The sequence below is a fragment of the Peromyscus eremicus genome, chromosome 20 (assembly GCF_949786415.1).
Source record: "Peromyscus eremicus chromosome 20, PerEre_H2_v1, whole genome shotgun sequence".
Taxonomy (NCBI): domain Eukaryota; kingdom Metazoa; phylum Chordata; class Mammalia; order Rodentia; family Cricetidae; genus Peromyscus; species Peromyscus eremicus.
In genome coordinates, this window is record NC_081436.1 from 15,133,055 (window position 1) to 15,155,072 (window position 22,018).

Here is a 22,018-nt window from a genome sequence, read left to right on the forward strand (position 1 = left end):
CATCACAGTAGAGACAGGCTAAGAAGATTGACCTCCAGGTCCCTGTCACCCTTGACACTCCAGTGCTCAGGTCTAGGGAGGACCATGGCTGTAGCTGAGGTTGGGAAGTTTTCAGAGAAGATAGTAGTGAGCAGGTTCCCAATGTTGGCACTCTGTCATAGGCAGAAGGGAGGCCTGTCATATGGCTAAGGCAGGAGTTGGGAGGCAGCTAGTCTGGGTACTTATCCTCTAGACCTCTAGTGCCCACCTCAGGGTTCACAGCACACAGAGCCCACATGGAACTTGTGGATGTGGACTTGTCTGGAATCCATGCCCCTCTGGTCTGGATGCTGACATCAAGAGCAGTGTCTTAGTTAGGGTTTCTATTGCAGTGAAGAGACATCATGACCATGGTAACTCTTATAAAGGCGTGACTCACTTACAGTTTCAGAGGTCCAGTCCATTATCGTCATGGCAGGACATAGCAGTATGCAGGCAGACATGGCATTGGAGAGGTAGCTGAGAGTCCTACATCTTGCAGGCAGCAGAAAGTGGTCTAAGACACTGGGTGGTATCTTGCACATATATGAGACTTCAAAGCCTGGCCCCACAATGATATACTCTTCCTCCAACAAGACCACATACTCTCCAACAAGGTCACACCTCCTAACAGTGCCACTCACTATGAGATTATGGGGGCCAATTACATTCAAACTACCACAATCAGGGAGCTCTAGGAAGGAACATGCCTGGTTTAAGCAGAGATGATTGCACAGTTCACAGCAGAGTGTTGTGAAGTTGCTGAGTACTAGGTTGGGGAACTCCTGCCAGCTCTGCTCACACTGTTGACAATGGGTCAATCACAGCCTTGCCCCTCTGTTTAAAGACATGTCATTGAATACCTACTATTGATTCTTCCTATGTAAGAACACTTCTGCTTGCAGGAGCCTCATCCCACGTGTAGAGCAGTATGAGAGCTTACAGACACCAGCGCCTGTCCTCCTCAGGGAGCCTGGACCCAGCCAAAGCAGCTCACTTCCCTGTTCTTGTCTGAGGACAGTGATTCTCAGAGGCCTGGAGTTCATGGCCATATGTTCTTTGATATGCATAAAAATGGGAAATGGAGAAAGGGACAGAGCAGGGACAGTGCCCATGAAACAGAGCTGGCCAGGGACTGAGCTCTGGCATGTCATTGTGATGCCACCAGGAACCCTAAAACTACAGGTAGAGAAGGTAGGAACCCCAAGCAGGCTTCTCTGAGACAAGGCTTTATAAGCTTCCTGGTCTTGAAGCCAGCATTATGTGCTGATACCCTAATAATTAATGGGGTTCCCACAACAGCTGGGGTGTTAGGAGGATGCAGACAGGTTTATGGAAGGCTGCACCTGCTAAAGCCTACCTTGTCAAAGCAGGGAAGGTCCACAGCAGCACCTGAAGGACCCTATTATCCTGATGTGGTGTCAACTCTTCAAGGAGGACTTGACATCAGGCTGTAGAAGCTCCCAACCTGGGAAACTAAGGTGTAGGCGGGACAAGGAGGAGAATAAAGCTGGGAAGTGGAAGGCTGAGTCAGAGAGACACTGCCAGCCGCTACGATGACAAACAGCATGTGAAGATGCCGGTAAGCCACGAGCCATGTGGCAAGGTATAGATTTATGGAAATAGATTAATTTAAGCTGTAAGAACAGTTAGCAAGAAGCCTGCCACGGCCATACAGTTTGTAACCAATATAAGTCTCTGTGTTTACTTGGTCAGGTTTGAGCGGCTGTGGGACTGGCAGGTGAGAGAGATTTGTCCTGACTGTGGGCCAGGCAGGAAAACTCTAGCTACACTAAGGACTCTCACAAATCACCCACCCTTATCCATCACCCCGTTTACTGCCCACTGGCAGCCAGGAAAGCTCATTCATGCTACTCACTGTGTTTCTCAGTGGTCAAACTATCCAGGTCCCTTCAAGCTCACCACCTTCCTCATGACAAAGACATGACAAGGTTCTGCTCAAGAAAGGGCTTGCCCAGGCCCCTACCTCTCAGAAGCTGCATCAGCCACCCCCCATTAAAGGGACCTAAATATGAGATGTGTGACCAGCTGCTGCTGTGCCCAGGTATGTGACATGCTGCTCCTTCTCCCAGATAGGTGACCAACTGCTGCCTTGCCCAGGTGTGTAACCAGCTACTTTCTCCCAGCTGTATGACCAGCTGCCCCCTCTCCCAGCTGTATGACCAGCTGCCCCCTTTCCCAGCTGTATGACCAGCTGCCCCCTCTCCCAGCTGTATGACCAGCTGCCCCCTCTTTAAGCTATATGACCAGCTGCTCCCTCTCCCAGCTGTATGACCAGCTGCTCTCCTCTCCCAGCTGTATGACCAGCTGCCCCCTCTCCCAGCTGTATGACCAGCTGCAACCTCTGTAAGCTATATGACCAGCTGCTCTCCTCTCCCAGCTATATGACCAAATGCCCACCTCACTCAGGTGTAAGACCAGTTGCTGCTTCTCTCTAGCTGCTTGCTGGTGCAAAGATATCGTGGGACTAAGTTACACAGAGGTATGTTGTTGGCACCTACTGTGGAGATGTGGTCCTTTAAAAACATAGTTTTTCATTCATTTCAAAAGTGCAGGGTCTGCTTAGCACATAAAAATCAAGGGAAATAAACTCATCTGCATTACAAAAAGCTGGCTACACCATATTCATTATGCTATTAATTTAATGCTCTGATTTACAGTTGTCTCTAAGTTGGGAATTGCTTTAAAATACATCTCAAATTGAAAATGCATTTAAACTGTGGGTACATTATCTCAGGCCAGGGTGGAGCCAGGAGCTTTTCTGAACATCCAGGGATCCACGGTAATGGAGGGTTTGGCCCGGTAATGTGAGCACAGACCCACTAATGCCTCTTGTCCCCTCAGCCTCATCATTCTGCCCTCAATAAAGAATTTAAAGGGCCCAAATGCCTTGCCCATGGCCGTGGAGAGACAAGTGGCATCCATTACTTTTGACTTAATTTTTTCCTAAATATGGAATGTGAGGTGCAGATCACTCTTAAATTATATTCTCACATGATAAACCAGCAGCCCAGAAATATGCAGAGATGTAATTGAATCCAGATGAACACGGTAGCGTGGGAGCGATGACCAGTGCGCAGCTATTTTGGGACCAATGCAAAACTGGCCAGAGCGGAAGACTATTTCGCACGGAGGGCCTCAGAGCCCATTACCATCTTCATAAAAAATGGTCTGATTTGAGGACACAGTCGGTAACCATTACAATCTAGGCATAAATGTGTCAGTCAGTGCTTGGGCTGCCAGGGAACCCCATGCCCTTTGTATTGCCCAACTCTAGTTGCAGTATGGCAGTAGCACTTCTTGTATTTCTCAGGAGTGTGGGTACCCATAGATACGGCGAAATAGCTGACTTTCCCCATTGTTGATAGATATATGTCATAAGAAGCTCTGGGCATCACCAGGAAGGGCTTGTGGCCTCTGGAGCTTGGGCCTGGGTCAGGCCATGTATTCATTCCTTTTCTCACTGCTGTGACAAGATCCTTGGCAGAAAGAGCTGAAGGAAGGATTTGTTTGGCTCATAGTTTGAGGGTACAGACCATCACAGTGGAAGGGAATGGAAGCAGGAGCGTGAGGTAGTGGGTCATATTGCACTCACTGTCTGGAAGCAGAGATGGCTGAATGCTAGTACTCCTTGTTACTTAGGACCCCAGAGCACAGAACGGTGCCATCCCTATTCATGGTGGCTATTCCCACTCCAGTTAACATAATCTAGAAACTCCTGCACACACAGGCCCAGAGCTCTGCCTCCTGGGTGAAACTAGATCCTGTCAAGTTAACAATGAGTTTTAACCATCATGGGTCAGGAATGGTGAACCAAACCAAGAGGAAACCTATCCTTTTGTCCCTAACCCAGGTCAACTGTGACATGCCTTAGACATAAATGGAAAAAGTACCCACTACCCCCAATGTTAAAAGCACTTTCTCCTTAATTGATCCATTTTGACAAAGGACAAAATCACAACAACAAAACACTCAATTTAGGTTGTCTGGTAGTATCTGGATTCCTCCTGGAACTTCTGGATTCCCTATGGGAGAATTCCTTATGGTGTACTGTCTGGTGATAAAAATCATAGGACAGTTCTCTGAAGAACATGAATGGGGCCAGTGGGAAAGGCTGCTACACAGGTTGAACACAAGGGCAGCCCATGAAAGTTAATTAGGTTCACCTATGAGACATGGAATCAGTGCCCCTCAGCCAGCCTGTCTGCACTGGCAGAGCTGTGGAGCCTACATCCTTATAGCTCAGGATGGCCACCTGAAAGATGACCCAGCACATAGTCTCTGGCTCACTCTGGGCATCAAATCAGAGCTCAGCCTGTGCCCGCATCTTCCCAGGGTTGGCTGACAGGATTACTTCATTCTTTGCCAGCAGAGGCCACACCTGGGCCCTGGGTCTCTTCCTAGGCAGTATGCTCCATTTGGTGCCATCTATTAGAAGGCCTTGGAGGGTGGAGAGAGAGCAACAGCAGGGCTGGAGAGAAAGACCTCCTTAGGCTGTTCCTTCCCACTACTCAGGACAGGTTCAAGATGATGCTGACATCTCAGTTGCTTCCACCAAAGCCCTGTCCAATCTTCACCCCCCACACACTGATGAGAATATCATCTTCTGAAAGGAATGGGACTCAACATTCCTCCTGGGAGAGGCTCATCCAGAGCACATGGAGGAGCTGCTGTCTTGGGGTCAGCATTTCTCTCTCCTTACTTCTCTTCAAGAAGACAAGGGCATGTGACCTGTGGTTTTTAAGGAGCACACCCGTGTGAATCAATTCTCTCCAAAGAAAAAAGATTCAAAATGGTGCCCTGTTTAGACATACAAGTACAGGAAGACTGCTTTAATTTATTTTCCTAATGTGATAAAAATACCCTGACAGGAGGACAAGGAGGAAAGGTACTGTGGGATGGTCTGTATGTCAAGTGTGTTGCTGATTGGTCAGTAAATAAATCACTGATTGGCCATTGGCTAGGCAGGAAGTATAGGCGGGACAAAGAGAAGAATTCTGGGAAGTGGAAGGCTGAGAGGGGGACACTGCCAGCCGCCATGATGACAAACAGCATAAGAAGATGCCGGTAAGCCACAAGCCATGTGGCAAGGTATAGATGAATGGAAATGGATTAATTTAAGCTGTAAGAACAGTTAGCAAGAAGCCTGCCATGGCCATACAGTTTGTAACCAATATAAGTCTCTGTGTTTAGTTGGTTGGGTCTGAATGGCTGTGGGACTGGCGGGTGACAGAGATTTGTCCTGAGGTGGGCCAGGCAGGAAAACTCTAGCTACAGAAAGGTTTAATTCAGCACACAGTTTGAGGGCTCAGTCCATCATGGCAGGGAACTCAATGAAAGGAGTGTGAGGTAGCTGGTCACATTACAGCCGTAGTTATGAAGCAAAGAGAGATGGATGTTTTTGCTCAGCTCACTTTCTCCTTTTCAGACAGTTCAAGATCCCAGCCTAGGGGATGGTGATGCCCATAATGGTGAAGATAAACCCTCACAAGCATGCCAAGAGGTCTGCTTCCCAGGTAAGTTTAATCAGCACAACTCTATCCCATGTCAACTTGACACCCAAACACAGTACTTTAAATCTCAATCTTCCACCCCTTATGCCCAAAGGTTCATGTCTATCTTGTAATGCAAAATACAATCCAACTTCAATTTATAATTATAATAATATAATAATTCCAACAGCTTAAAAGTCCAAAGCCCATGTCTTATCTGACACTCAAGGCAATCTCTCAACTATGAGATCCTGTAAAACAAACAAACAAACAAACAAACAAACAAGTTATACATGTTCAATACATAATGAGAGTAAACATTCCTATTCAAAATGGGAAGAAATGAGGTATAACAAGAAATGATCTGACTAAAGCAAGACCAAAATCCAGCATGGCAAATACCAAATTCTACAGATCCATGTTCAGCATCTTGGGCTCACACTGTAATCGTCTGGGGTCCAGAAGCATGAGTAGCCTGATCTCTCCAGCTCTACTGCCTGCGGCACACACAACCCCTCTTGGGTTGATTGTATAAGATGCCTACAGTTTGCCCCAATGAACATCTTGTGGTCTTATCATTTCCAACATTCTGCAGGGTTCCATTACAACTTAGGCTTCACCTTCACAACCTCACACAATGACCTCCCAGGGTCTCCTTATAGGGACTTGGACTTTGCCATCCATCACCTGGTTTTAGTGTTTCTCTGGGACCACCATATAAAACTCTTTAACCCTCCTCAGTTTTGCATCTTTTTTGGGTACCAAACCGGTGTGGTTGACATTGTTAAGTTCTGCTGCCAGCTTAAGATGCAGCCTGCCCTTCTTGGACAACAGCCATATTAGTTTCTACATGCTGATTCTTGGAAACTACTTCCTGAAGCAAATACCTTTGTTTGTTTATTTGTTTTTTTGTTTGTGTGTGTGTGTGTGTGTGTGTGTGTGTGTGTGTGTGTGTGTGTGTTTTGAGACAAGGTTTCTCTGTGTAGTTTTGGTACCTGTCCTGGATCTCACTCTGTAGGCTGGCCTTGAACTCACAGAGATCCATCTAACTCTGCCTCCCGAGTGCTGTGATTAAAGGCGTGTGCCACCACCACCTGGCAGCAAATGCCTTTGAGGAACATGAAATACTTTCAGTTTAAATTTCTTTCTTTCTTCCTTCTTTTCTTCCTTCTTCCTTCTTTCCTTCTTTCCCTTCCTTCCTTTCTTTCTTTTTTTGTTTTTGTTTTTGTTTTTTTGAGACAGTCCCTTTATGTTACAGCTCTGGCAGTCCTGGAACTCTTTTTGTAGACTAGGCTGGCCTCAAACTCACAAAAATCTGACCACCTATGCCTCCCCAGTGCTGGGATTAAAGGCATGTGCCACCATGCCTGGTTAGATTTTTCTTTCAAATAAATTTACATCACTGTAAGTGTAGCCTCTGATGGGCAGGGTTTATGCTCAAGGTGACTTTCAGATTTTCCAGTGCAGCTTGAGGATTCTCTTTAGCATATTCTGTTGATCTAGTGGCAGACCAGATAAAAGAGGCCTGATGAAGGAGCTTTGATTTTAAGTGCTTGCCTTTGTTCTTACTGGCATGTTCATCTACCCTACCTTGTTGACACTTCAGTACGTTACTGATACCAGAACTCAGCCTTTTCAGCCTTCCAGCATTGACTGGGTACCAGTGCCTCTCCATGAATCCTTCTAGGCCTTCGGCAACTCTTTTCTGAATAACAGCACTGGATTTCCCAATTCCTCCTTTTGTGAGTATAAATATTCACTCTATGTAACTTGTTTGTTTGTTTAATTTTACAGGATCTCATAGTTAAGCCTTGAGTCTCAGATAAAACAATGACTTCGGACATTTAAAAGACCAGCTTGGGACTGCTGAGACATTAGGCCTTATGGACTGAGTGCAGCTACAGGGCCCTCGGTGTCTCCAAATGAAAAGACAGCTATTAGAGACTATATCCTGTAGGCCAATTTAACTAATTCCCTTTTAACATATATTCACTTTATCAGTTCTGTTCCTCTAGAGAACTCTGACTAACACAGAGATCTGTCATAGGCATGAACCCCTGACATTGTGAGGCCAATATGTTCCCAGACATGCAAGGTGGGTGGTTAGGTACAGGTTCTGTGGGAGGTTGTAAAACAATGTCTCCTGAAGGTCACCACACAGAAACTTCCATCAGTACAGTGTGCACTCAGAATAATATTGACTCCAGTATCTGGAGCATTCCATGGCCTAGTCCAGGGAGCAAAGGCTCCATCACAGCTGAAACCTGAAGGCCCAGGAAAGCTAAGAGAGGGTCTTGTGGGTGGGCTTTCTCTTTTCCATAATATAGTGTGTTTTTATAGTTTCCTTAGAGTCTGTGGTATCTCCATGCCAAGTGTGAATCCTTCTACGTCATAGTGCTTCTCCATGGAATGGAGGAAAATAAAGCCAGACTCAGAGTGTGAACAGGATGAGGACAAAGTAGTGAACTGTTCTTTCTGGGGTCAAGGCAGAGTGGCCACATGACCAGAATAAAACAGACTCTGGGAATGGAAACAAGGAAGCGGAGACCTGAAGCCAGCAGCTGTGAAGTTCTGGCACCTGCTAGCACTGTGGGAACCTCCTGGTGGAACCTCAGAGCTTGACCCCCCTTAGCCAGGCCCTGTGGGGTGGGTCAAATGCATAAGGAAGCTAAGTGCATGAAGTGGAACCTCTTCATACAGATGATGAAAGCCACTTGGCAGAGCTGGCATGCAGGAAAGGATTCCAGTCATAGCCCAGGGCTCCAGGTTTACAAGTCTGCTTGTGGCCAACAATGCCTATCCTAGAGGCCCTCAGCTGGTGTGCGGGTTAGAAAAAAGAAGGTCCTGAGAGACAAGGAAGAGCAGCCTGCTGGGAGCATCCTGGCCACAGGGAACAGAAGTCTGCAGGGCTTCCTAATATCTTCCCTTTTCCTCTTGCAGGCACTCCTGGAGTGGGAGTTGGAAAGGCACGTGATTCCCTTATATATCCTTTTCTGGGTGTAGGGTCAAGCTGAGCATCCATTTCGTGTGCAGAGATTTAATGTTTCCCCATCAGCCATGTGTGATCCCACCCATAGCTCAGGGGTGGGTGATTCATCACAGGGTACCAGAACTGGGATAGGAGTTTTGGACCCAAGAACAAGAGGCTTTCCACTTGGATTTGGTTCACAGAAACACAGGTTCTGAAGACATCCCTGGTTCCTGTGATTTATGGACAGGAGCTGCTCAGCTAATGGACCAATATGCCAGGTTCTGTTACTCGGGCAAGAAATTGCTAGATCCTCTGGTGAGACATGAGTCGCATGTAACCACTGATGTCTAGGATACTGGGGCTGTACCCTGGAGAGTCACGATTTCTGCTGGGTCACCTGTAACCCCAGAACTGCCAATGCTACTTCCCTGTGGAGTGCATGCATGGGGTTTACAGTGTTAGGGCTACAGGGCTGTTCCTCTTACCAAACTGAAAAGTGAGCCTCTCACCCAATTTATCTCACTTTAACATGAAACTCAGTGTTGCATTCTGTATGGTTCACAGGACCTCCTACCCTATCCCTGGTTATTTGACATCATAGCATCTGGTCTCTTCTATGTTAGAAACATGCCATTCGTTGTGTGTTCCTCTGGCCCAAATCCACATTTCAGCCTGAGACTAACTCAAGTGAATCGAGATGGATAGTTCTTTTGGGTCTGTCTGGTGTTTGCAGGCCCAAGACAGGCCAGCCCTGAGATGCCTTACCTTAAATGCCTAGCCTCCAGGATGTTGGTCATTGCACTTCTGTAATTAGCCCCTCCACCCTCACCTGTGGTAGCTTATCAGGACAGCCAAGTGGACTGAGGCAATGTTAGTGTAGCATCTGGCTTAGCCACAGAAGTCTCCCTCTATGGTAGGATCCTGCAGCACCATACACCTGCAAACTCATCTGTTCTCATCTTCTCTTGAAAAGCTGCAGTGCTTGGAGCAACCTCTCCTCCCTTTGGAGGAGTCTTGAGTGTGTTAACCTCTCACTGTCACCTACTGATGTTTTATCTATGTACCAAGCTGTGGTCTTTTCTGTAGTCCATGACTGTGCAGAAGACAGGCACATTTTCTCCTCGGTACAGAGGTGAAAGTCAAGAGCATGCACTGAGTGAGGAAGCTGTGATGACCCCTGCTCAGGTTGGGGGAAGGAAGGAAGGAGCTGGAGTCCTGAGTCACATGAGAGGGGAGAACCAGAGGCAAAGCCCTGAAGACTAGAGTTATATAGGAAGGGAGAGATATGGGCAGAGGAAGTTTCCCATTGGCAGTCTCAGTCACCTTAACATCCCCGTGTGAACCTTAAGTCCTCTCTGTAGTCAGGAAACACCTCAGCAGGCACCAAGGTTAGGACCTGTAAGTGATGGGAATTCGGCTGGGTCTTGGATAGGACCTTGAGTGTAGTCATGTGGGCTGCACAAAGCAGCAGCCACAGACTGCTAGTTTTGATGGGGGAGGCTGAGAGCTGGCTGCCCTGAAGTCATGCACACCTGGGCATCCTGGGGTCACTACTCAGGTGGCTGATGGCTCCCCAGGTCAGCAGCTGATGGGGTAAATCATGGCGTTGTCTGGGCTTTCTTCCTTCTCCATCCATGCCAGCTTCTGTCCTCACTTTGTTATTGCTACGTGGTTGATATTGGTACGGTTGACATTGCTTTTGGTAATTCAGACGGTAGACATGTTTCTGATTCCACTTTCCATGGCATTACTGCCTTCTGATGCATTAAATGAAAGTATTTGCAGAGTTGTGGCCTGGAGTGAATATTCAAACCCTGGAAAATTCTAGTGAATATTTTAAAAACCTTGCTTCATTTGACTCTAATGAGGTTAACAGGGAAACCTAGCAACACTTACTCAAATGGCAGATCTGAATATTTATTTTGCTTTCAGCGTTTATGTGCTGGACAGCTCCTAGCGCTTGTACATGAAGTGCCTGGATAGGTCGCTACTGCATCCCTGTAACCAAAAACACATGCTAGAAACCACCTGATGGGCTAAAGGGTTATTTGGTTTCAGGATTTGAGAGCATTTTGTAGCAGGCCTGGTGTGGTTTAACAAGCAGGTCCTTCATGACGGACACAAGTGTTGGAGGCTTGTCTGCATGGTGGTAGAGAGGCTGGATGGGTGACAGGGAGAGCTAGATCAGGACCAGAGGTAGTTATGACCTTCCAAGTCCTTTCCCCAGTGGCCTATCTTTGTCATCCAGACTCCATCTTTTATAGGCTACACAGCCTTTCAAACAATGTCACCAGCTGGAAGTCCAAGTGTTCCAGCAAGGGATCCTGTAGGGGACATTGCAGATTCAAACTGTGGCAGTCCACACCCAAACAGAGGAATATTCATTTTACTTGTGTAGTGATGGGTCCTTAGACCAGCCCCATGCCTGTGGTAGTACCTACCAAGAACCAGGATCCTGCACACATCCATCTTGTGGTGGAAATGGGTCCTCAACTTCCCTCCCCAATAATGGCCTGCTGGCCTCTGGATTGCTGGGTCTTCCTTCTCAGTAGTGAGTGGAGCTGGCTAACTGATTGTTTCTCTCAGATCCCTACAGGAGTCAGAGAACTGGCTTCTCTCTCATTCATTTCTCAACTGATTTCTCCTGAGATGGAAAAATGAGAAACTATAAATTGGCCCCAGGAATGATCTGCACTCTACTTCATGACTCCTGGTTCCTTCTGTGCAGCTGTCGTTGGTGTGGGTGTCTTGAGATGCCATCTCTGTCCCCCCACTGACTGTCCCCTCTGTGTTCACTTGTGTATAAGTTGTAAGACTTGCAGGTCAGAACCACATTAAATATGCTAAGCACAGCATCGCGGGTTCCCAGGGGCTGTAACTCACCACCTCTCCAGTGAGTCCGAGTGAGATGAAAATTCAATGCCGAAGGTGTGCCTCATGCCGAATATGTTGCATGTTGCACCATCTTCCCTGGCCAAGGTCTCTTTCTAACTCACTGTTGTCATGGTGAGATATCTTTAATCAGACTTAATGTCTGGGTCTGTGTAGACCTGGCAGGTCTGAGATGAAGGCCGCAAAGTGGGTTTAACCAACGTCCTTATGGGGAGCAGTGTGGGGCAGATGCTCAGAGGGACTTATGGAGAGGTAGGAGGTCAAAGCTGGAGCATGCTGGGAATAAAGACCCTGGCTTGGCTTTAGACACCTGGTCTTCTAGTGCTACTGAGAACAGCAGGAGGCTGAAGGTCAGCCTGAAAGCTCAGGCTTGTGTGCTATCCGTAGGGGGAAGCTTGAAGAGGTAGGTGGCACCTGCTGAAAGTTCTCTATGCTCCCGCAGAACGCCGTGGGGCCCTTCTTGCTGTCAGTGTCCCTTCTCTCTGGCTTATGACATGAAAAGATTTTCTGTGCTGCCTTGCTGTCATGCACAGCCTGGAAACAATGTGGCAGGTTGACCACAGACTAGAACCTCCCACATTGTGAGCCAAAAAAGACCTTTTCCTCTTTTTAAGTTAACTATTTCAGGCATTTTGATATCGTGATGGAAAACTGATTAACATATTTCCCTCTTGGGTGATGGGGCTGCTTCAGACTGTCCTAGGGTCCCCGTTTTATTTTATAGCCGTTTGCCCCATCATTACCCACAACCCTTTCCCGATCTCTCAGTACTTAGCAGTGGGAAGGCAGACATGTCTGCCCGGATCTTGGAACTCAATGAGGCTCCCACAGGTCAGCACCACCAATGAAGTCCCTTGCTTCCATTTCCTGGCCTCTGTCTGTTTGGGACAACTTGGAAGTCACTCTTTGTCCCGCTAGAGGCCTGAGGAGTTACCTGGAGCTGAGAGATTTAGCAGCCTTTACAGCCCTGCCATTCTGGAGGCTTTCTGGCCCCTGGTGATCAGGAAACCCTGAAATGAAGCACAATGCTGCGTTGTCAGTGTGCTTCACTGGTAACGGCCTGTGAGAGCAGTAATGCTTAATGAGAGATGCTGTGTACAGACACCATACCTCGCTGGAATACAGAAGGCATCAGAGAGCTTGCTGTAATATCATGCTACTCCACTTGGGTTCATATTAATAAATGATAAGCAACCCTTGTACTTGAGGAAAAATGGGAATATAATGGCCTCCAATGAGGTGGCTATAGCACATGCCTCTGCAGCACAGTGGAGCGGGGCTGGAGCTGATTTTGCATTTTGTAAATTGGATGATGGGAGAGGCTGAGAGGCCCACAGCCACACTCTCTGCTTCCTGCCTGTCTTTGTTTTATTTGTTCAAATGACGAAGAAGCCTTCTTGGTACTTAGGGAAGCAAACCCAGCTTTCTAGTGTGTGACTAGAGGTTTGTCGTGCTGTTACTGGGGAGGAGGTGTCGAACCTTGTGCTGCTGGTGTGGAGTTGGGTCTGCACAGCTTTGAAGATCTGAGTTCTGCACACCACTTGCCTTTGTACTTGAACATCATTCTTGGGGATCTCAAACTGAGGGAAGTTCATTAGTTGTTCTCAGGGATGATTTTCGTGTGAGATCATTTTGGTGGTAAAGGTGGAAAAATAGAAAGAAGCAGGACTGCCGAGCTTTGGTGAGCCCCACCTAAGCTGCCCAGGGGTGGGATCTGACACTATGTCTTCTGAGGATGTGGCTCTTCCCCAAGCCCTGTCTTTATCCATAACCAGCTTCCTGTGACTCCCCATAGGCTCCCTTCCCAGCAGCTTTCATGGGCACAGTTCCCCTTACAGCCAGCACTCTCTGAGGCTGTCTTTTGAAATACATCTCTGTCACCTTCTTAGCTGATGCTCCCTGTCACCCATGTAATTCCCTGTGTCTGGATAATGAACAAGACGGGTTGGGCATCCGGCTGGCCTGGAACCAAATTGTTGTTTCCCCATTCCTGTGTATATCAGGCTAGTGAATTTGTGGTCCTCATCTAGGAGACTCTTAGGGGATCCATGGGCCTTATGTCCATAGTCAGAGTCTCTAGGGTTTTCTGACCCACAGGCAACTCTTAACATCTCTGTAGTATTTAGAATAATTTTCCAGGAGACATTTCTCACATTCTATCCCCAGACCTCATTATGACCTACATGGAAGGTAGATAGCCTAGCATCAGGGAGGCATCGGGGGGGGGGAACCTCAGTCCCTGCAGCTATGTCTCTATGATTATCTATGCAGTGTGGGCACCTCTGGGCTGGGTCTGAGCATGCTCTCTACTGTCCCCTCCAGGTCCAAGCCCTTCCTGTTGACTTGGGACTGTCCTCTTGATATATCATGGTGGGTCTATGTCTTGGTGAAGGGCTATCTTTTCAGGCCTTGTGTGTCCAGGAAGACAGTATTGCCAGATGTTAGCTCCAGGTTTTCATACACCACAGAGGCAGTGGGATGGTGAAGGAGTCTTCTGGTGGCTGTCAGCTGCACCATTCCAAGTGTCTTATTTGTTTCCTGCTCCTTCTGAAGATGTGGTGACACCCAAGTCTGGGAGATCCTGACTGGTTAGGGTGAAATGGGACCATTCAGATAGTGTGGGATGGTGTGATATCTCCTGAGGGGCTGCTCCCTGGTGTCCCTAGAGGAGGACAGGCCATGAACTCATCAGCCACAGAGCTTACCAATCACACAGCATAGCCCTAGGGCTTCTATTGCAAACTCAGAGCCATTCTTGGCTTTGGAGTGATGTTATGACAACCTCAAAGCCACTTGGGGCCCTTAAAAGGGGGAACAAAGAGACTGACTTGTGATAGACCAGGGTTAGACCCAGAGAGGCAACCTTCTTCTTTGGGCCAACAAGATGGCTGGGTCACACCAGGGATGCTGGAGAATGATGCTGTTTCTGGAAGATGCAAGGAAAACTGTTCCAAGTTGAAGGGACATGGATGGGCTTGGTGTGCACAGAGCCTGCTCATCTCCTCCCCCACCTCTGTCTCCTTCTGCCTCTCTGCTCCATCTCTTCTAGTTTCTGTCTCCTTCTGCCTCTCTGCTCCATCTCTTCTAGTTTCTGTCTTCTTCTGCCTCTCTGCTCCATCTCTTCTAGTCTCTGTCTCCTTTATCTCTCTACTTGTGTCTTTCCTTGTTTGTCTGTTTTCTCTTTCTCTGTCTTTTCCTTCTTTCTGAGACTTACCCCCTCCTTCTCCACCCTTTTTCATCTGGAGATCCTTCTGTGGTGATCTCTCAACAGTAATGCTAAGTGTGGGTCACCATCTGAGAGCTTGGCTGGCTTCTCCCCATGCTCAGGCTGTGGATGTAAAAGGTAAGGCAGAGCCTGAACCAAACCATCACTTAATAAACAACCATTGTTTCAACTCTTAGAACAGGTAGAGAGCACGGGATTGGAAACATATGGCAAAAAGATTGGCCATTGGAGCAGGTATTCTGTCCAGGTCCAGCCAGTTCAGAGTGCCGTTTGTCCCAGTTAAGACCCAGCTCATATTTGCTTCTCAGGAGCCAGGAGTGAACAGTGGCCCATACTGGCAACCCCTGGAGGAGAGGAGGAAGAGGAGGAGGAGGAGGAGGAGGAGGGGAGGAGGAGGAGGAGGAGGAAGAGGAGGAGTACGAGGAGGAGGAGGAGGTTGGAACTCACATGTGGCTATATGTCCAATAATTTTCTTAATGGCTTCAGTAGCCTTGGCTTTTGCCAAACCATAAAAGGTAATGAGTTCCCAGAGCAGCAGAGTCCCGGAAGTCAGCTGCTCATTAGAAAGAGACTAGCAATCCTTCTGACTTAAACCTTGCAACCCCCCTTCAGTTTGACATGATTTTAAAGACACTGTGTTCTCTTACAGTAAGAAACTGTGTAAAGATGAGATACCACCAGAAGCTGATGTTCTCCAGCATGAGCCAATCAGGAGGTAGAGCCATGGTCCTGGCCAGAGGACATGGTTTTTCTCCCCATCACATTGGACAGTGGCCAGATTGGAGAATAAGTATAGCTGTGACAGGCCACTGTGTATCCACAGCTGTAAAGTCAGGCAGCTGAGTCTGCTGGTGTAGTGAAAAGTGGAAGCATGTGTCTCCAGTGAGTTCTGAGCAAAGAGAGTTATCCAGAGAGTCTGTGACCTGTAGAGGCCCTCATCTTGGAGACAGAAAAAGGACATTAGGCACCCAAGGCCTGGACTACTTCTCTGTTCCATCTCTGCTGTGGTCTTCAGTCCTAAGAAGATGAGGATTGAGGGCCTAGGCACCAGTGACTATGTGGTGAGTCTCTAAAGCTAAGCATTCTTCTTCTCGGGCACAGTTCACGTGGTAGCCATGTCTCCTCAACAAGGAAGTGTCCTTCTCCTGTTGACAGGGTCCCTTCTCCTAGAGACTGAGTCTCAGCTGTGGTCTGGCTTTGGTTTATTCTTTGACTGACATACAGGAAAAACCCTGCTGTGGGGCTCAGCCAAGCTCTCCCAGTTAGATGACAAGTACTTTGATGTAGGGTTCAGGAACTGAGAAATGGTAACGTGATGTGTTTGGTGTCTTGGATCTTATTGAATGAAATCATCATTCACATAATTGCATTTATCCATCTGTCATCAGAAGGTGCTGCCTGGGAGTCCAAGGGGTGATCTGTGTGGTTCTCCTACATTCCAAGAAAGAGGTGTGTGGAGGCACATGGTGTGGCCTCCCCCAGCTCTTGAGTGGCAAATAGCATGGTCAGGCTGGCACTCTGTGTTCCCGCAAGGCAGAACTTCTCATGGTGTCAGGGGAGGAAGGCTCAACAGTTGACCCCTGCAGGGTCATCTCAGCTCCATGCAGCCCTGTGGGCAAGCCCCATCTGTGCCATCTTGCTCCCAGAGCTCCCCAATATGCTCAGAGCTTGGGTAGAAAAGAACATGGGTCAGCCTCATAATTAGATGCCCACAGTGAGCCTGAGGTGGGGGGTAAGTCCAGGTGAAGCTGAGGGAATTCGCCGGTCTCCAGGTAAGAGGTAGGAGGTCTTGAAGAGTAGGCTGCATGTGAGTGACTGAAAGTACAACTCTGCGCAGAGGCAGCTACCTCAGACCGTGTCCACTGCTTTTTATTTATAAAATATATAATTGCATGTGTTTAAGTTTTATACAATTCATTAAAGCGAGGGTGGTAAGTGCTTTCCGATAATTAAAACACAGACAAGCCCATTCTCGGATTTGAGGCCATGAATAAAAGTGACACTTCGCCAATTGCACCTTGCTGGGTCACTGTTTAGCTGCAGCCGCAAACACCTCTCAGGTAATTGATTGCGGCTTGCTGTGGAAAAACAAATGCAGTAAGACTGATTTTATTGCTACTTATTATGCTCCGCTTTAGCATGGAAATTGGGGTTGCAAATGAAACAGGTTAAACCGTGGGTGGTGGAAACATGTAGTATTTAAAATAATTTTTTAGACGCATTTGTGTCTAGGAGATTGCTGAGAGTAGACTGGCGGTTACCACTTGGAGTAGAAGCTATTCCCCACATGGCTTGTGGGTCTAGGAACTGTCCACAGCTTTGGTACTGAACGTATTGGAAGGCTAGTTTTTTGCCTTCTGCCTGCAACCTAATCCTGGGGCCCAACCCTGGTTCCTTCAGGAGGGATCCCATTCTTTCATGTGGTCACTCTCGGTTCTCATCGGATGCTCTCATCTTCTGGTGAGAATGGGCAGAAAGTCAGAACTTGGTTCTCCTAGGAGCTGGCTCTTAGTCCTGAGCTTAAGAGGGTGCCTTGGCCAGCCTGTTGAAAATGTGCTAGAGTTACAAGCCAGAAGCAGGATGCTCAGCTAAGGTTGAGTCCATAGTGTGGATTCAAATGAAGGGAGACACAAATTTCAGTTAGGGGCAAGACCATGATGCAGGAAGAGGTGATGGTGGCTTTATTGGAGCACCAAGGAGAAGGTACTAAGATACACACTAAGAGGCTGGAGAGATGGCTCAATGGTTAAGAGCACATGCTGCTCTTGTAGTTTAGTTCTCAGCATCCAGACCTTACAACTGCCTGCAGCTTCAGGAGTAGGGGATCTGATGCGCTCTCTGGCCTTTGTGATCACCTGCGTTCTTGTGTTCATTCCCCCAGCCCAGACTTAATTAGAAATGTAATAGATCATAAGCTGTATACCAGATATGTATCTAAGGAGGATACAAATGAGGTTGGCTGGTAGATCAAGTGGGGGGGGGACTGAGATAAAGAGCCCCTGAGGGCACTTCAAATTGTCTCTCTAAGAGTCTGAAGGCACAAGGGTTCTAGCAGCGGAATCAGTAAGATTGATGGAACAGCTTTGTGATAGGAAACGGGTTGATATTTAGTTTTCAGCATGTGAACTTGAAGATGCCTATGAGCTCCCTTAGCAGAGATGTCAAAAACACTACATCAGGGACCACTGGGACAGAAACAAGTGATCATGGGTACTGGGGCTCAGCTTGTCACAGGCAGCACTTGAAGCTGTGAGATGGGTGATGGCTACATGGCATGGGCAGGGAAAAATATTCAAGCACATACAATTAAAAAAAAACTAAAACAATTTTTATAAAATGTTTGATGAGTCCTTTAAAATTATTTTATGTGTATGGGTGTTTCACCCACATATATCTATGAGCACCACAAAAATGTCAGGTGCCTGAAGAGAGAGAAAGATGACATTGGATCCCCTGGAACTAAAGTTACAGATGATTGTGAGTCACTATGTGAATGTTGTAAGTTGAACCCAGGGCCTCTGCAATAGAAACAAGTGTTCCTAACTACTGAGCCATCCTGCCAGCTGCTCCTTTAAAAGGATGGACCTTTATTTCTTAAAACAAAACAAAACACTCCTGAGTTTTGGTGGGGCTGTCTTAAATATGTAGATTGCTTTCAGTGGTAGCTTTTGTACATATTTTGCTAGATTTATACTCAAGTTTTCTACTTTCTCAAGGTGTCAGTGGAATTTAATGCCCCATATTTTGAATTTCAACATTTCCTTGGTTCATTGCAGATATTTTGGGAAACAGTTGAGTGTGGCACATTAGCTTTGGATTTAACAAGTTTGCTATCATTTTCTAGATCAGTTTCTTAAATGTTTTAATCTGTCCTTTTACATTTTATTCTGTATAAAACAATTGTGTAATCTGAAAACAAGACAGTTTGATTTCTTCCTTCCTCTTCCACATATGCCTTATTTATTTTTCTTTTTGTATTACATAAGCTAGGACTTTCAGTATGATATTGAAAAGCAATGATGAGAAAATGTATCTTCAGCCTGTTCTTGATCTGAGAAATCCCAAGCTCCTCACCATCAAATATGAAGATAGCTGTAGAACTTTCCGAGATATTCATCATTGGGTAGAGGGCATTCCCTTCTATTTCTAGTTTACTGGGACCTTTTTGTCAGAAAAGGATATTGTATTTTTCAAAAAGTTTTTTTCTTCTAAAAATTAATTAAAAATAAGTGTCAGTTTTTTGAGAAGTTCATGTACTACATTTTAAGCCCACTTGTCCCTCCTCCCTCAACTCTTCCCAGGGATTGTTTTGAAAGAGGGCAGAAAGAATGCAAAGTGCCATTTCCTGCATTCCTACAGTCACGTCAGGTTTCCTTTTCAGTGTAAAGTGCATTATGTGATTTTTGAGTATTGAACTAACCTTGCCTGCCTGGTATAAATCCCCACTTGAACATGGCTCATGTGTTGTTTTTTTTTTTTGAAGTGTATCTATTCTTTCAAGTTGTTCAGGTGTGTTTATGGTATAGACTATGGTTTGTTTTGGTGACTCCTCCTGGCAAGATAAGTATGTATGTTTTTTTTTGTCTTGCTTCAGTTTACAGATGTCAGTTATGTTCAGTTGCTCATTGCTCCCAAGTTCAACTTTGTCAACTTCCTGCCTGCTGAATCAGCCACATGTGATGGGGGATACTGAGGTCTCTGCCTGTAACTCATCAGTTCATCTGCTTCTCTGTGCAGATTTTGCCCACACAGTTTGATAGTTTACAGGTAGTTGTGCACATGTTGAGCATTGCTATAAAAATTTTGACTTTTGAGACAATCACATCGTGCTTTACAGTCTAGCCCCTCACCTCCAAAGAGTTAGAATTATAGGCATATGTCACCATACGCCACTTAAGAACTGACTTTGTATCATTATATACTTGTCTCTCCTATTCCTGGTAACTTTCTTTGCTTTGGCCTTTTCTCAGTGGGAGATTGGACTATGTCTGCGTTGCTTTGATAATGTCAGCATAGTATATTTTCTTCTATCTTTTAATCTACATACACTTGGTGTTTAAAGTGGGATTCATATATTTAATGTATAATTGTGTACCGATTCTTGATCTACTCACACAGTCTTATCTTTTAATTAATTGGAATTAAGACCTCCAGCTTTCATGGTGATTATTGGATTAGTGTCATATAGGTTAGTGTTTTCTACTTGTCGACTTGTTACTTTTTTCTACTTTTTCTTTCCATCCCTTTTACATCTTTTGCTGTTTTATCATTTTATACAATGTTTTCTCTAATCTCTCAATATAACACACACACATTAACAGACATAAGCATACGTAACTGGATATCTTATTATTTAATACTATAGAAAGACTTTATTTTTGATTATGTGTAGGGGTGTGTTCATGTGAGTGTAGTGCTTGCAGAGGCCAGAGAGGGTGTCAGGTCCCTTAGAACTGGAATTACAAGAAGTTGTGAGTCATTTTATGTGGACATTGGTAATTGAACTTAAGTCCTCTACAAAAGTGCCAAGAGCTCTTGTACAATCTCCCCATCGCCCAACACCTATTTTTTGAAGGCAGTTTTCTTGGACTTGGTGTTCTTGGCAAAATTTATTTATTTTTCCATCATTGAACTGTGTTTTCCTTCCTTCTTATCTGTCTTGTTTCTGTTGAGAATCCCTGCATCACTCTCACCGAGACTCCCTTGTCTATGTCATGTCACTCCTTCCTTGATGACTTTAAGGTCTGTCCCTGTCTTGATCTGGGTGGTTTCACTATGGCATGTCTGTGCATATCTGTGCATTCACACTACTTAAAGCTGGTGCAGCTTCTTTAGTGTGGAGGTGGATACTTTTTTTTGGTAAGTTTCCAGTGATCATTTATTGTTATCAGATTTATTTTGTTTGGTTTTTTTCCCCATCTCCTTTCTTCTGGAGGTGCCTGTCCCCAGATATTGGTCCTATTAATGACATTACATCCCCCTGAAGGCTCCTCAGTGTTTTCTTTCCTTGTTATCTTATTATTTCTCATCTTGCTCATGAAAATTTATCTTTAAACTGTAGAGTCTTTTTCAGGCCTGTGGACAAGTCTGTGGGACATTTTCTCAACTGATGAGTGATGTGGGAGATCTGAGCCCACTGTGAGCAGTGCCACCCCTTGGGATATGGTCCCTGGTTGTATAAGAAAACAGGCTGAATAAGCCATGAGTAGCAGTCAGTAAGCAGCATTCCTCCATGGGACTCTGCCTCAGTTCCTGTCTCCGGATTCCTGCCTTGAGTTTCTACTCTCGTTTCCTTCCTGCTGGACTACAAGCTGTAAAGTGGAACAGAGCCTTCCATCTCCAATTTGCTTCTGGTCACAGTGTTTCCATAATAATAGAAAGCAAAGGAGACAACCTCCTCACTGTCCTTTGGGTTTATTTTTCCTGTTTCTTATTTACTTTTTGCGATGCAGCTCTATTTCCTCATGAAGCCTCTCCCATGCAGTGTGAGGTTTCCCCTGTCACTCCCTTGCAGGTTTGATGTGTCACTCCCCAGTGACGGGGGCTCTCTCTGGACTGGGTCTGATGGTTTCTGCTCTGAGTCTCTGTTAAGATGCCTTTGCTTTTATGATGGCCCACAGCAATGAGAGGCCGTGGATGGTGCTAGCAAATTTTCTCATTCACGCGATCAAATACTTGGTCAAAGAAACTTAGGGAAGGGTGGATTGACTTGGGTTCACTGTTCGAGGACACAGCCCACCATGGCAGGAGAGTGACAATGGCAGGAGCTTGAGGCAGCAGGTCATTTTTCATCTGTAGTCAGGAAGGAGAGAGAGAGAGAGAGAGAGAGAGAGAGAGAGAGAGAGAGAGAGAGAGAGATCACTTGCTTTTTTCATTTTTACTTCTATCTTCTATTCTTATTACACCTGAGTCCCTAGCCCATGGGATGGAGCCGACCACAGGAAAAGGTGGGTCTTATTGTCTCAGTGAAACCCCTCTTGTATAAACTAATACAGGCTTGCATGTAAGTGTGTCTCCTGAGTGATTCTAAATTGCACCAAGTTGACCATGAAGATTAACCACCACAGGGATCATGTCCTGTCATGTCCTGGTTAATAAATTATTTCACTATTTGATACAATAAATTCAAGAAGACATACTGTTTGAGGAGCCTTGGAGACTCATGCTGACCCAAGGAGGATTCCTCCCAGTTGTCTCTTCTCCTTGCTCTATGAAACATGTTCAGCACATGGGTCTGATGAAATAGTGGGGCTTTTCATTACTTAGTACTAGATCGCTCCTTATTCCCAAGAGCAACTTAGGTTCCAACCCTTAGCTTTAGATAGAGTTAGCCTCTTTGAGGAGAGCTTTGGAGGACCACGTTCTCATGGATTATTTTTCTTCATGGGAAGTCTGAAG